Consider the following 12,542-nt stretch of genomic DNA (forward strand, 5'->3'; position numbering starts at 1 on the left):
AACATAGGCACTCTTCTCTTGTAAAGGACAAAGGCTATGTCGCAAAGCTCCAAGCCTAAGGACCTTCAAATGTCTGCATGGTAAGAGTTCTGCTATTACCCAGTGTTTTCGAGATGCTAGCTCGATGCTCCCCGCCACCCATAAAGAACATATATGAGCATAATTAACAGAATTCTAAGAGGGTCTCCAAGATATGATCCTGTCTGCCCTGGATACCAGGAAACTTGAGAGCAAAATGGGATCTCACTCCCACGATTAGGCTATCTTTTATGGCAAAGGGGAAAGAATTCGCCAAACATAATTAAGACTCCTAATCAGTTGACTTTAATCAAAGTAAATTACCCGTTGGGCCTGGCCTAATCAGGTGAGCTCTCTAAGGGAGAGTCTAGAGGTAAGAGAGACAACATAATGGAGAGACTATGGAGATCTTAAAGAAGCAAGCTGCCACGTTATGAAGGGACCAGGTGGCAGGGAATAGTGGGCAGCCTCTGAGGGTCTCTGTCCTGCAGTGGCAAGAGACATAATTCTGGAAGCAACCAGAGAGCATGCAAAAGGATCAGAGCAGTGTCCCTTGAGACTGATGAAAGTCTCAGTGGAGGGTGTGGTTGTGGTATACCTGGACTTCGAGCCAGGGAAACCGTGCAACACTAAGCAGGCTTTGTTTCGAAGACAATCTTTTTCAATTGTTATATAATAAGAGAAATTAAAGTGGTCCGGAATGATAAGGCCAGAGAGCGGTATATGGACAGCAACTTCTTCCATAGGTAAAAGACTCCTGCAAATCTGTTCAGAAGATGAGAGGGTACGTGGTCAGAATAGACAAACAGAGGGCTCAGAAACAAACACTTGCTCTGAGTCTATGGAAGCACAACCTGTTAGGCTACCCAGTTCTGTAAGACTTAAGTATCAGGAGAAATTGGCTGAGGGGTAACAGGGGGATGTCACTACCATTCCCAGGAACTTCTTGTACAACAAAATAGTCTACAAAGTTCAAAACTTTCAAATATGATTGTCTTAGTTAGAGTTCTATTGCTGTGAAGAGACGCCATGACCATGGCAACTCTTATAAATGAAAAACATTTAATTAGAGGGCTTAGAGTTTCAGAGCTTAGTCCATTATCATCATGGTGCAAGATGGAGGCTTTCAGGCAGACATGGTGCTGAAGAAGTAGGAGGAGTCCTACATCTTGACCGGCAGGCAACAGGAAGTGGTCTGAATCACTGGGCACAGCTTGAGCATATATGAGACCTCAAAGCCCACCTCCATAGTGACCCACTTCCTCTAACAAGGCCACACCTACTCCGTCAAAGCAACACCTTCTAATAGTGCCACCACCTTTGCCATTTTCTTTTAAACCACCACAATGACCCAACCTCATTTGAAACAGGAAAAACTTCAGTTAAAATGAGCTACCAGTTTTACCTAGCATATCAGCAGGATATGCAGGAACCAAAACCCTAAGAAGACCTGGGCTTGAGGGTGGGTGAGCTGAGGGTCCCGGCAGGTCTACAAATTGTTGTTTGTTTGTTCACTGTGCACTTGTAATGCCTCGTGTTCTACACAGCAAAGGCACATGCTCAGTGTGGTGACATCACAAGCAGCAGCGCAGGTGTTCTTTGGTTCAAACCACTTCCGCACCCAGCCTATGCTTTGCATGTGTCAAAAGAAGCATGTGCGAGTTGCTGACATACCTAATTACCATGGGCTGGAAGCGAGACAGTCCCCCAACACCGAGAAGGCTAGTAAGCACCTCTTGGGATAGGCACACACAGGCATCCCGTGCAGCAATTAAATCAGGACCAGTTCCTCTCCACTGATATGGACAGACTGAAGGCAACACATGCATCTCAGCCTTTCCAGTCCCACCATGCTCGTGCTGTGCCCCAACATACATACTGTCTGTATTCAGTCATTCAACATTGACAAGGTCTCATCCATGTGTCGGCCCCCATGCCCAGGTGAAGGGGACACAACCACGGCCCTAGAGAGTACAGGAAGGGTATCCACAAGCATGGGGGAGCTGGTAGTCAATATGGAAGGAATCAGGTCAAGTGCTGGACTGCGGTTATTTGAGAGAATCTGGGTATCGGGTTAAGAAGCTGGGATTCCGTGTTTATACCCTGACATGACACTATGAACACGTATTATTGCAGTCTGAATATCCAATGTTCCCTCATTGTTAAATAAATGCTTGGCATCCTAGCTGGTGGGACTTGAGGAGAGTCTGGAACCTTTTAGCACAGTGGTTCTCAACCGTCCTAATGCTCTGACCCTTTAATACAGTTCCCCATGTTGTGGTGACCACGCCCCCAGCCATAAAATTATTTTCCATGCTACTTCACAGCTGCAATTTTGCTACTGCTATGAATAACAATGTAAATATCTGTGTTTTCCAAAGGTCTTAGGTGACCCCTGTGAAAGGGTCCGATGACCCCAAGAGGTTGCGACCCACCAGTTAAGAACAGCTCCTTCCGGAGGGCCAGGCCGGTCTAGCTGGCAGAAGTTAAGTTACAGGAAGCATGTTCTGGGAGATTGTCACTGGTCCCTAGTCCCTTCTTTTGGCCATCATTAAGTGGGCACTCGCTGCCAAGTATTCCTCCTGACACAATGTTCTGCCTCACCGTAAGCCCAGAATCAATGGGACCAAAGACCACAGACCAAAACTTCTCAAACTGGGCAAAACCAACCTTACCCGTCTTCTAAGTTGCATTTAATGTCCGGTGTTTTATCGTAGTGATGCAAAGCCTACCACATATGCTGACTGTAAAGATAAAAAGTTGGAGAGCTTCATAATCTCAGGTCAGCTCTGCTTTACGTGTCTTAAGAAGTTCTGCCTGAGCTCCTGGGGTAAGAAGAGTCACCCAGGGCATTCCCCTTCCCTATGCCTGAAGATGAGCCGGCGCTCCTGAAAACACTAAGACATCACAAGGTCCTCCCGAAGCTGGCCAACTCATCGTGGAGAGTCAAAGGATGCACGGGAGTCCTCCTTATTTAGAAGAGCATGCTGCTGCTGCTGCATTTCTTCCATCTCTTCCAAGGCGACACCCTCCCCCCTCCCCCCCCCCCCCCCCCTTCCCCCCCCCCCCCCCCCCGTGCCTTTTCACTGAGCTCGCAAGCGCTTTGCCTGATGCCAAAACAATCAGCAGCTCTTACTGAATGGGCCTCATATTGTCAGATAAATGGAACTCCGTGCCAACCAGTGATTCAGTCGCAAACAGAGGCCACCTGTTCCAATTAGTGAGATTAAAATAGTACATTGCCGGCGACCTGAAGTCAAGTTGGGGCCTTCGTGATGATCGTACGAGGTTTATAACGCAGACAGAGAGACTTTTGACCTCAGACACAACTGCAAACCCAGTGAGGTTAAGCATTTTAGATACCAAAGCATGGCTTTCAGTCGGGGAATGAGTTCTGGACAACACTGCTGTCTGGGATTGCAGCTCCAGGCATTACTTAACTGCCTCTCATTCCAAGTCAACACACACACACACACACACACACACACACACACACACACACGAGCATAATTATGTTCAATCTTACTTAAAAAAACCCACAGCTTTGAATTTCCCCTTGCTCCACAATCTGAGTGTGTTCTCTGAACATCCTAAAGATATGCATCTTTAGGAGTTCTGTCTGTTAGCAGAAGGTCTTCCACTGCCTGCCCCCATCTCTCAGGTCACAAGATACTAAAGAGAATATAACGTAGACACAAGCAACCTAGAGTAGGCACAACTCATCCCCAACCTCCTTTAAGGATTCCCACCCGGCTACCATCTACCCACCACAGTAGACTTCATTCCTTCCAAATAATATTTATGTAAAATTACAGCAACTGGTCTACACCTTGCTTGATACACAAAGGATTTTAAGGGTATCACAGAAAACACACATGTAGAAGGTTCCAATGGTTCAATGTATGATGTCTCAACTTTGAAAGCCATTTGCGTGCCATAGAAACCAAACTTAGGATGTTGACGTTTTACCCACATCCACAGAAGTAATCCACCAGCTACACGTCACTGGGTTCCCTCCAGACAACCCCAGGGCAAGCTGAAAACAATGGAAGTAGAAAAATGCATGGAACCTACCAAACAGCTTAGCCTTGTGACATGAGCACACTCGTGACCCTCACGGTAGCCTACGGTGAGGGAAACTCATCTCATGAAGTCTATGCTAGAAGAGGCTGCTGAATAATCTGTGTAACCTACTGGATACCGTACTGAAACAGACCAGAATGGTTATCCAGGAATGCTTTCCTATAGGTGGGAGGCTGCTCGTTTGTTTCCCGGCCACCCAGACCCGAAATAATCACACAGAAACTATTATTAATTAAAACACTGCTTGGTCTATTAGCTTAGACTTCTTATTAACTAACTCTTACATCTTAAATTAACCCATTTCTATTATTCTGTGTATCACCACAAGGTTGTGGCTTATTGGGTAACGTCCTGCCGCCTGTCTTCATGGGCAGCTACGTGGCATCTCCTCGACTCCACCTACTTTCTCTCTATACCTCTATATTCAGATTTCCTGCCTGGCTTTACTCTGCATTGCCATAGGCCCGAACAGCTTCTTTATTCGTTAACTAATAAAAGCAACACATATACAGAAGGACTTCCCACTCCACTTTCCTTCCACTGTAAAATCGAGAAACATTGTTGAGCTATTGATGATGAGTGTATGTAATATCAACAAATGCATGCACAAAGACAGAATCAAACCAAAGCCACAGGAAAAAAGAAAACAGGAGAGAAAGAGCGTGCGTGCAATCTAATATTTTAGTTCCACTGAAACTTGGATTTGAGTTTCCTATTGGGCGAAGCTGGGAAAATGTTCTCCTAAGCATCTTCCAGGCCATATGTCCACCGAGTCTTTCAGAAAGGGATGGGGGACCAGCTGCACCAAGGCTTGTGTTTTCCTTAATGATTCTGAATTCCTTCAGACGGCGAAAGCATTAAATAACAGGGTAGGAGTGAGGAGGTTCCTTTTTCCAAGCCTCACCTCGATCCCGCCGATCCAGTCCACGACAAAGGCAAGGGTGGAGCCTCCCCAGCCAAGCCCCAACACTTGCTCCTCATTCACTCTGGGACTGCAGGCCTCAAACTCAGACAGCATTTAGCTAGCACAGTCACATTGATAACTGTAAAATCAATTTAAGTTTTAGAGAGTGAGCTGACTTAGAAATATTAAGGAAATAATAGTGCAGGTGGCATCAAGCGTTATGTGGGCGGTGTGGGAAGGACTGGAGTCTGGGAATCTCTGTGGCGGACCGTGAGTGACTTAACCAACAGGAGACCCGCGGAAGTCCTGTAAAGCCACTTCCCGTGGTTGCTTGCACAGCTGGCAGGTAGAGGTGACAGTCAAGCTTAACTGAAGCCCATGCTCTCCACCGTCACTTTGTTCCTCAGAGCCAGAAACCTTGTTGGGAGAGCAATGTCACAGGCAAAGAAGAGGTAGATGTACATTTAAGACGTGTACCTCGGATGGGGTGGGGAAGCAAGTGGCCGAGGAAGTGTATCAGGAACGAGGATTGGGGATTGGCTGTACGGTCAAACATCCCCTGGGAATGAGAGGGAGCGAGCGAGGGCTTCATCTGCCATACAGACTTGGACGGACAGTTGGGTGCGGCACCTAGGGAGAAGTGTCTGGCTAGGTGAGGGTCCAGTCGGTGTACACGGCAGAAGTCACACACATTCCCCCTCAGAGGGCCACTGGGGACCAACATTGCATGTGCCATCTTTCAACGGGCCATTGGATGCTCTGCCCACTTCCCACTTGCAAAGGAAGAGAGGATGCGTTCCCTAGCCAAGAACTAGATGGAGGTTTTGATTGGGATTTAAGGTTTGGTCGTAAAAAGTTATATGCAGGTTGGATGTTCTTAGTAAAAAACCTCAAAATATTCTAAAACCTTGATTTTTGAATACCAACATGATGCAACACACAGGAAATGTCACAGCTGAGCACTGTGACGGGGCACGCACAGTCAAAACACAGGTATACAAAACACGGCATACAGTGATCTATGGGCTATGCATGCAGGTGTGTGTGTGTGTGTGTGTGTGTGTGTGTGTGTGTGTGGTGTGTGTGTGTGTGTGAAACTTAAATGAATTTCAAGTTTAGACTTGGGTGCCAAGCCCGATGTATTTTATGATGTACACACAAATATTCCAGAAATCCCAAGGATATCCCATTTTAGGTGCTAGACATTCAGGCTGTATGCTGCAAAGAATGGGAGGTGCTAGAAGATTGTCTGGATGGGAGGCTCGTGGACCCGAAGGCGTCAGAGGCAATGGTCCTCGGGTGGGAGGGATCGCAAGCTGCATGCCTGCAGATTGCACAATGCACCAAACGGCGTGTGTATCTGTGTGTCACTCCCTTATTCCTGTCCCAGCTGGCTTGTGCATCTGTGTGTCATTCCCTACTTCCTGTCCCAGCTGGCAGAAGGCCACAATGAGGATGAAATTATTTCAGTATCAGAACTTGATACTGAAAACACAGAGATGCTGCAAGGGGCCTCAAGAAGGATGGTTTTTAAGCGGCAAGAGTCCGGTGCAGCTACGTGGTGGTTTTTATGCATCCGCTGCAGCTTCTGCTTCCCCCCCCCCCAAAAAAAACCTGCAAATAAACTCAGAAGGGTACTACTGATCTAACACCAAATCATTCAGATACATGCTATTACCTAGAAAAGTCCCACGGTTTCAAGCGCATTCAGTTCACTCTTCACGGAGAGAACGGTGGGTTTGTGGCAGGGTATATGCTCATATATATGTGGGAGGTGCGGGGGGCTGATAACAAACAGAGCAAGACCTCAGGTGTCCTCCTTTGTCACGCCCCACCTCATGTTTTCCTCGGATTTTAGAATTACACTTATTTATATTTATTTGGGGGAGGGCGTCTCTTCCTTTCGCTGTATGGGTGTCAGGGACTGAACTTGAGTCGTCAGGCTTAGCAGCAAGCACCTTGACCTACCGAGCCATCTCACCAGCCCTCCTTTTTTTTTTTTCCTTTCAGTTTTCAAGACAGGGTTTCCCAGTAGCTATGGAGTCAGTTCTAGAACTCACTCTGTAGAGCAGGCTGGCTTAGAACTCAGAGATCCACCCATCTCTGCCTCCCAAGTGCTAGGATTAAAGGTGTGCGCCACTACCACCTAGTCCACTTTGATTTATTTATTTATTTTTTTTAGACAAGGTCTCTCACTGAATGTGAAGCTTGCTATTTCCTAACAGCAGACTGGACGGCAAGGGTACTCCCAGGATCTGCCTGTCTCTGACCCATAACTCTAGAGCTATATAGGATTCTAGGTCATGCAGCTTTTGCACAGGCTATCAAATGAACTAAACTCAAGCCCTCTCATTTTTACAGCAATTGTTCTTACCCAGCGAGCCCCCACCCGCCAAGTTCCTCTGCTGGAAATAGTTTTATGTGCACCCTCCCTAGCTTAGCTAAGATAATCTTCCTATAGAGTTTAGCAATTAACTTGGTAGGGCCTGAGTTCAAGCCCCAGCAGTACATATAGTGTGTATTTTAAAATAAGTAACGTGATTTAAGATACACATTTGACACATATCTTTGCTTTAAATATACATATACATTTTAAAGCAACTCCTTGTTAAAGGATTCCCTATTAAGGAAATGGATGGGAAAGGGTGAGTCCCAATCAGTCTGTATTGGTTGTTTAATTTTGCTCTTTATAGTTTGAGTGACATACTTTTCTACTTCTGAGAATGGAATGGTCAGGTGGTAATGTCTAAACTCCCTTCCAGGGTCCTGGATTGTGGGGGTCAATGGCAGAGCATGTGTCTAGCACACACAAGGCCCTAAGTTCAATCCCCAGCTCCAAATTTATATATATATATACATATATATAATATTATACAAGTATGTATATCACATTCATATTACACACTATATACATACATATAAATGCACACACACACACACACACACATATATATATATATATATATATATGTATATCCTCTTCGAGCTCTAACACAATAAACCTTGGAGTCTAAGCTCCCAACCCTGCACCATATAAGAAGTACGGGCTACCAGTCCAGCAATGTAAAGGACCCCATAAAGGTCCTGGCCTGGTCACTGGGTCACGGCCTTTCCAGCTGATCTCAACTGCTCTCCATCAAGCTCCTCACGCACCCTGAGAGCTGAGGCATGAGAAGTCCAACACCGAGTGCAATGCATTTCCAGAAGCCATCGCTGGAGAGACCCGGCCTCTGCAGTGTACAAAGTGAGGCAAACCACACCTGGGGCCTCCATAGCGAGGCGGCTCCTGAAGCTGTGCCACGGCCATGGCCAGCCCTCTCCACCTTAGCGTTCACTGGTCACGGAGCAGTCATTGGGCCGAATGCTGCTGGTTCATGCTGCAGCGTCTAGTTTATGCCACAGGTCTCCAAGGGACGTAACACCACAGCTTCTGTAAAAAGGTAACTTGGGGAACGTGCCCAAGGGTACCTTAGGGAGGTAGACTCCCGAACCAGCAGGCCTGAACCACTCTGGTCTACTTCCCCCAAAGTGTGGTGAGGGAAACATAAGAGGCGGCGGCTTGCTCCGAGGGACTTCCCGGAACACTGCCTGATGACCAACTGTACGACACAAGGAACATGCCAGTCAGGACACACAGACTCCCAGGCACCGTCTGAACTCGTGTTCACGGGAACAACCACTTCCGCTGTGCTCGCCAGTGGCCACCCCGAAGACCAAATATCAAGCTTAAAAGGTAGTTGCCTAATTTAAAAATATATACATTTATTTATATATTTGGTATGGTTGTTTGGCCTGCACGTATATTAGTGCACCACACATGTGCAGTGTCCTTTGAAGCCACAAGAGGGAGGCAAATCCCCTGGAACTAGAGTTACAGGTGGTTGTGAGCCGCCACAAGGGTACTGGGACACTGATGAGGGTCCATGGAAGAGCTGCCAGAGCTCTTAACCTCTGAGTCATCTCTCCAAACCCGCTCCAATGATCTTAACCCATGATCTTACTTAATACCCTTTAAAGCCTCTCCAAACTCCCAAACAGAATTAGCCTCAGCGTTATAAAACGTTCACAAATCATCATCCCATAGCATTCATTCAAAAGTTTCCTTGGAGCCAGGCAGTGGTGGTGCATGCCTTTAATCCTGGCACTCGGGGGTGGGCGCAGGGAGAGGCAGGTGGATCTCTGTGCGTTTGAGGCCAGCCTGGTCTACAGAGTGAGTTCCAGGACGGCCCCAAACAAAACAAAACAAGTTTACTTGGACTAAAGGACTTTGCACAAAAGACCAGAAAAGGTATGTCATAAAAATCTGGAATACACAAGTAAGGAGGTGCCCTGAAGGTGTCACACGCATCTGTCCCGAAGCAGCCAAATGGTCCATCGAGACTGAGCTGCTTAACACATTTCTTGGGTTATCAGGACCAAGCCACTCTCCTGCACTCAGCCCTGGAGCCACCAGCGAAGGGCTTAAGACCAAGTTCCAGGCTAGGTATGGTGGCACACACCTCTAATCCCAGCACTTGGGAGGCAGAGGCAGGCCAATCTCTGCGAGTTTGAGGCCAGCCTGGTCTACAAAGCGAGTTCCAGGACAGTCAAAGATATACAGAGAAACCCTGTCAGGATTAGGGAGAATTTGAAACTGAAGCACTTAGTAGTTCCGGTGTCTATTAAGCCATTGGTGTGCCCTAGCCATTGTTGCTACTACACCCTTTCGTGCATGTTCTTTTGCCTCCCTGAAGAAAACCACTCGACAAGTACACTGTTTCCCCTTCGACTCGAACCCCTTCCACATCCATGCAGAGGCTCGAGGATGCGCATCTCATGTACCCTGATGTTCCTTTTAGAAGGGATGATAAGTCCGAACCCCTTCCACATCCATGCAGTGGCTGGATGATGCGCACATCATGTATCCCGATGTTCCTTTTAGAAGGGATGAGAAGTCCCAATTCTGATTCACAGTACAGTGATTCACAGTTCTCTCTTCCTTTGCTCTCACTACCCCCTCCGCTGAAAACACAAAAACACAATTAACAACAGCGAGGCTAAAAACACTGCAGATCCTCCTGGAGACGTGGGTAATTTTCATCGAGGGCTCCGGGTTTGGGCTCTGGGAATTCAGGAAGTGTCTAAAGGAAAACAGATTCTGAGATCTAACTTGGGAGCAGCTGTGGCGGCACTCTGCAGCGGATGTGACAGGCATGTGTGAGCTGCTGGTGGTGGCGGGCAAGTCATCCTTCTCTGAGGGGAGAGTCAGTGAGCCTGCGGCAAAGCAGAGTTCCAAAAAGCATAGGCGCCATCAACCTCCTCCTCCTAACGTAAACAAATTCTGACTTGAGGCACTCAGCGTGGTTCAGGCTCCTTGCGGAACCTTAGTATGTGTGAAACCCATCGCTAATTAAAACAGCCCTTACACACTCCTCAGTTTGCCACCTCCCTAGGTCAGCAGCACCTACAAGGATCTGTTTCTATCTGTCCTACTTCCTGCCCGGGAACAGGCGGAGCGACCGACTCACTGCTCAGCCAGTTCCACTGTGGGAGGGCCACAACAGCCCCCTCTCCCTGACAACCCCTGTTGTTACTCAACACCCACTGGGACTGTTCCCGATGGCAGAGCCTTCAAAATGTGTGACAGGTGGCCTTCAGGCTCCACACAGGTTTTATGTTGGATGTCAGATACTTTTGTACTTACTAGGTTCAATTCTTTCTGTGAAAGAGAAGGCTAGACTGCCATGGGCCACAGTATAAGACATACTCACCAGGCAGCAAGCGCCTGGCAAGCCCAGACTGTAAACTTCCTATCATTCTTCTGAATGCCCAGAACGGCAGCTGGTACTCAACAAAACAAAACAACCGGACTCGCGCATAACTAACAAAAACCAGTTAAGGTGTGGAAGACAGAAAGCCTATATTCTCGATATAGGTTCTGATTATCTAGGGCACAAGGGGAAAAAATGCAGGCTCTAATTATGCGTTCTCTTTCTTTCAAAGCAGAAAGGGGTGATGTCTGTCAAGTTAACAAGCATCATTTTTTTTTTTGAGTTTTACGAAGAAGTTTAAAAATATGAATGACTCTGGCTTCTTAGCTTAGCAACGACCAGAAACATCACTAGTTACACTTTGGAAGGGGAGTGGGATCTAAATCAGTCTACCTGGCTGTAAAAATAGACCTCTGCAGTATTACAGTGGTCCTCTGTCTCGTTGCCATTTAGTCTCAACGGCTTAAGAAAGCCCAGCAATAAGTATGGGCGTGTTCTTTTACTACCTTCAATGGATAGAAGATTTTGAAGCTTTTAAATGACCATTTGTTAATCAGCAAGGTGTTCTTGGGAGGAAACTAGAGGCTCCTGAGGGGTTAGTCACCTCCACACATCCACGCAGGCAATCATCAGCATCTTTAAAAGAAATAGTTTGCCAGAGGAGACTGACTACAGGGATGAGTTTTAAATCCTGGTTTATTTCCAATGGGAGAGACACGTCAAGAAATTAAGCCCTGATGCTATTCGGCGCTTTCTTTCTGTACAGTAGCATACTTTTCTGGGTGTAAGGGGAAAATGCTTTTTTATAGCTCCATCAAATTAAGTTCCACCAAGGAGCTGCTGGATCACCTAATGGGATGGCGTTTTCTGCAACAGCAAAATAGCTTTCGCTGTGCCTTCATTACAGCGGACTTATTACAGCCTTAAGGAGGGATGCAAAATGACACCGGCCCCACTAGAGAAAAGTCTGTATATTAGTTCTCGTGATACCTTGATATCTCCACAGGAAAACACACAAAAAAACATAAGAGCAACGCCAGGCAGGGCAGTGCACGCCTGTAATTCCAGCACTCGGGAGGCTAAGACTGGAGGATGGTGGATTACAGGCCAGCCTGGGCTACACAGTGAGACCTTGTTTCAAAAACAAGCCCTAAAGGACAGCAACAACAAACAACAGTTAAAAGCAGATGGCCTAGCGGGCCAAACTGGGATCTCTAGGAACGTTGAACTGTGACCTGGGCCTACTCAACTCTAGCCGTCGTCCCTCTATTTTTCCCCCTAGTCCTCACTAGATTTCCTGTGCTCAATGGACTAGTGACGTAGAATAATCAGTACCTTCGGTATCTAAGGCAGTTTCACCGCACGGTTCACAGATCGAGACTCTTCCTGCTGATGATGTAGCAAGTACAACCCTAAGCACCCTTTAAAAGAAAATACGCCAATCCCCTCCACACGAGGTCTTGGACACTTTCTGAGACCTGACTGTTGTGGAAAAGACACTCATGCCTGCAGTTCAACGCATCTTTCCACTTCCTACCCAAGTCTGTAAGCACTGGTTTTCCCACCCATCTGATTGGCAACAAAGCTTGAATCTTAGAACAAAGCTCATCCCATGCTTACCCCTCCCTCCCTCGAACATTCCTAACTTGGCTGCATACGGTGATCACCGAGTTGTGACAATTCAGGCTCTCAAATTATTTTAAGACTGCAATTTCTCCTGTCAACTGCAATATTAACTTCACCCTCACCCCATTATAAAAGCCTTAGGAAAAGATCTTTCCTTCGGT

The 12,542-nt window shown here is 47.0% G+C and overlaps 1 protein-coding gene across 4 annotated transcripts in view; it reads right to left on the reverse strand.

Moving 5' to 3' along the window:
• Positions 1-12,542, reverse strand: part of Tmcc3 (transmembrane and coiled-coil domain family 3) — a 152,263-nt gene that overhangs the window by 58,183 nt on the left and 81,538 nt on the right. The gene's annotated exons all lie outside the window — the stretch shown is intronic.

The sequence above is a fragment of the Microtus oregoni genome, unplaced genomic scaffold, assembly GCF_018167655.1.
Source record: "Microtus oregoni isolate MIOR12 unplaced genomic scaffold, Mior012 000001F_ref0000356, whole genome shotgun sequence".
Lineage (NCBI taxonomy): Eukaryota > Metazoa > Chordata > Mammalia > Rodentia > Cricetidae > Microtus > Microtus oregoni.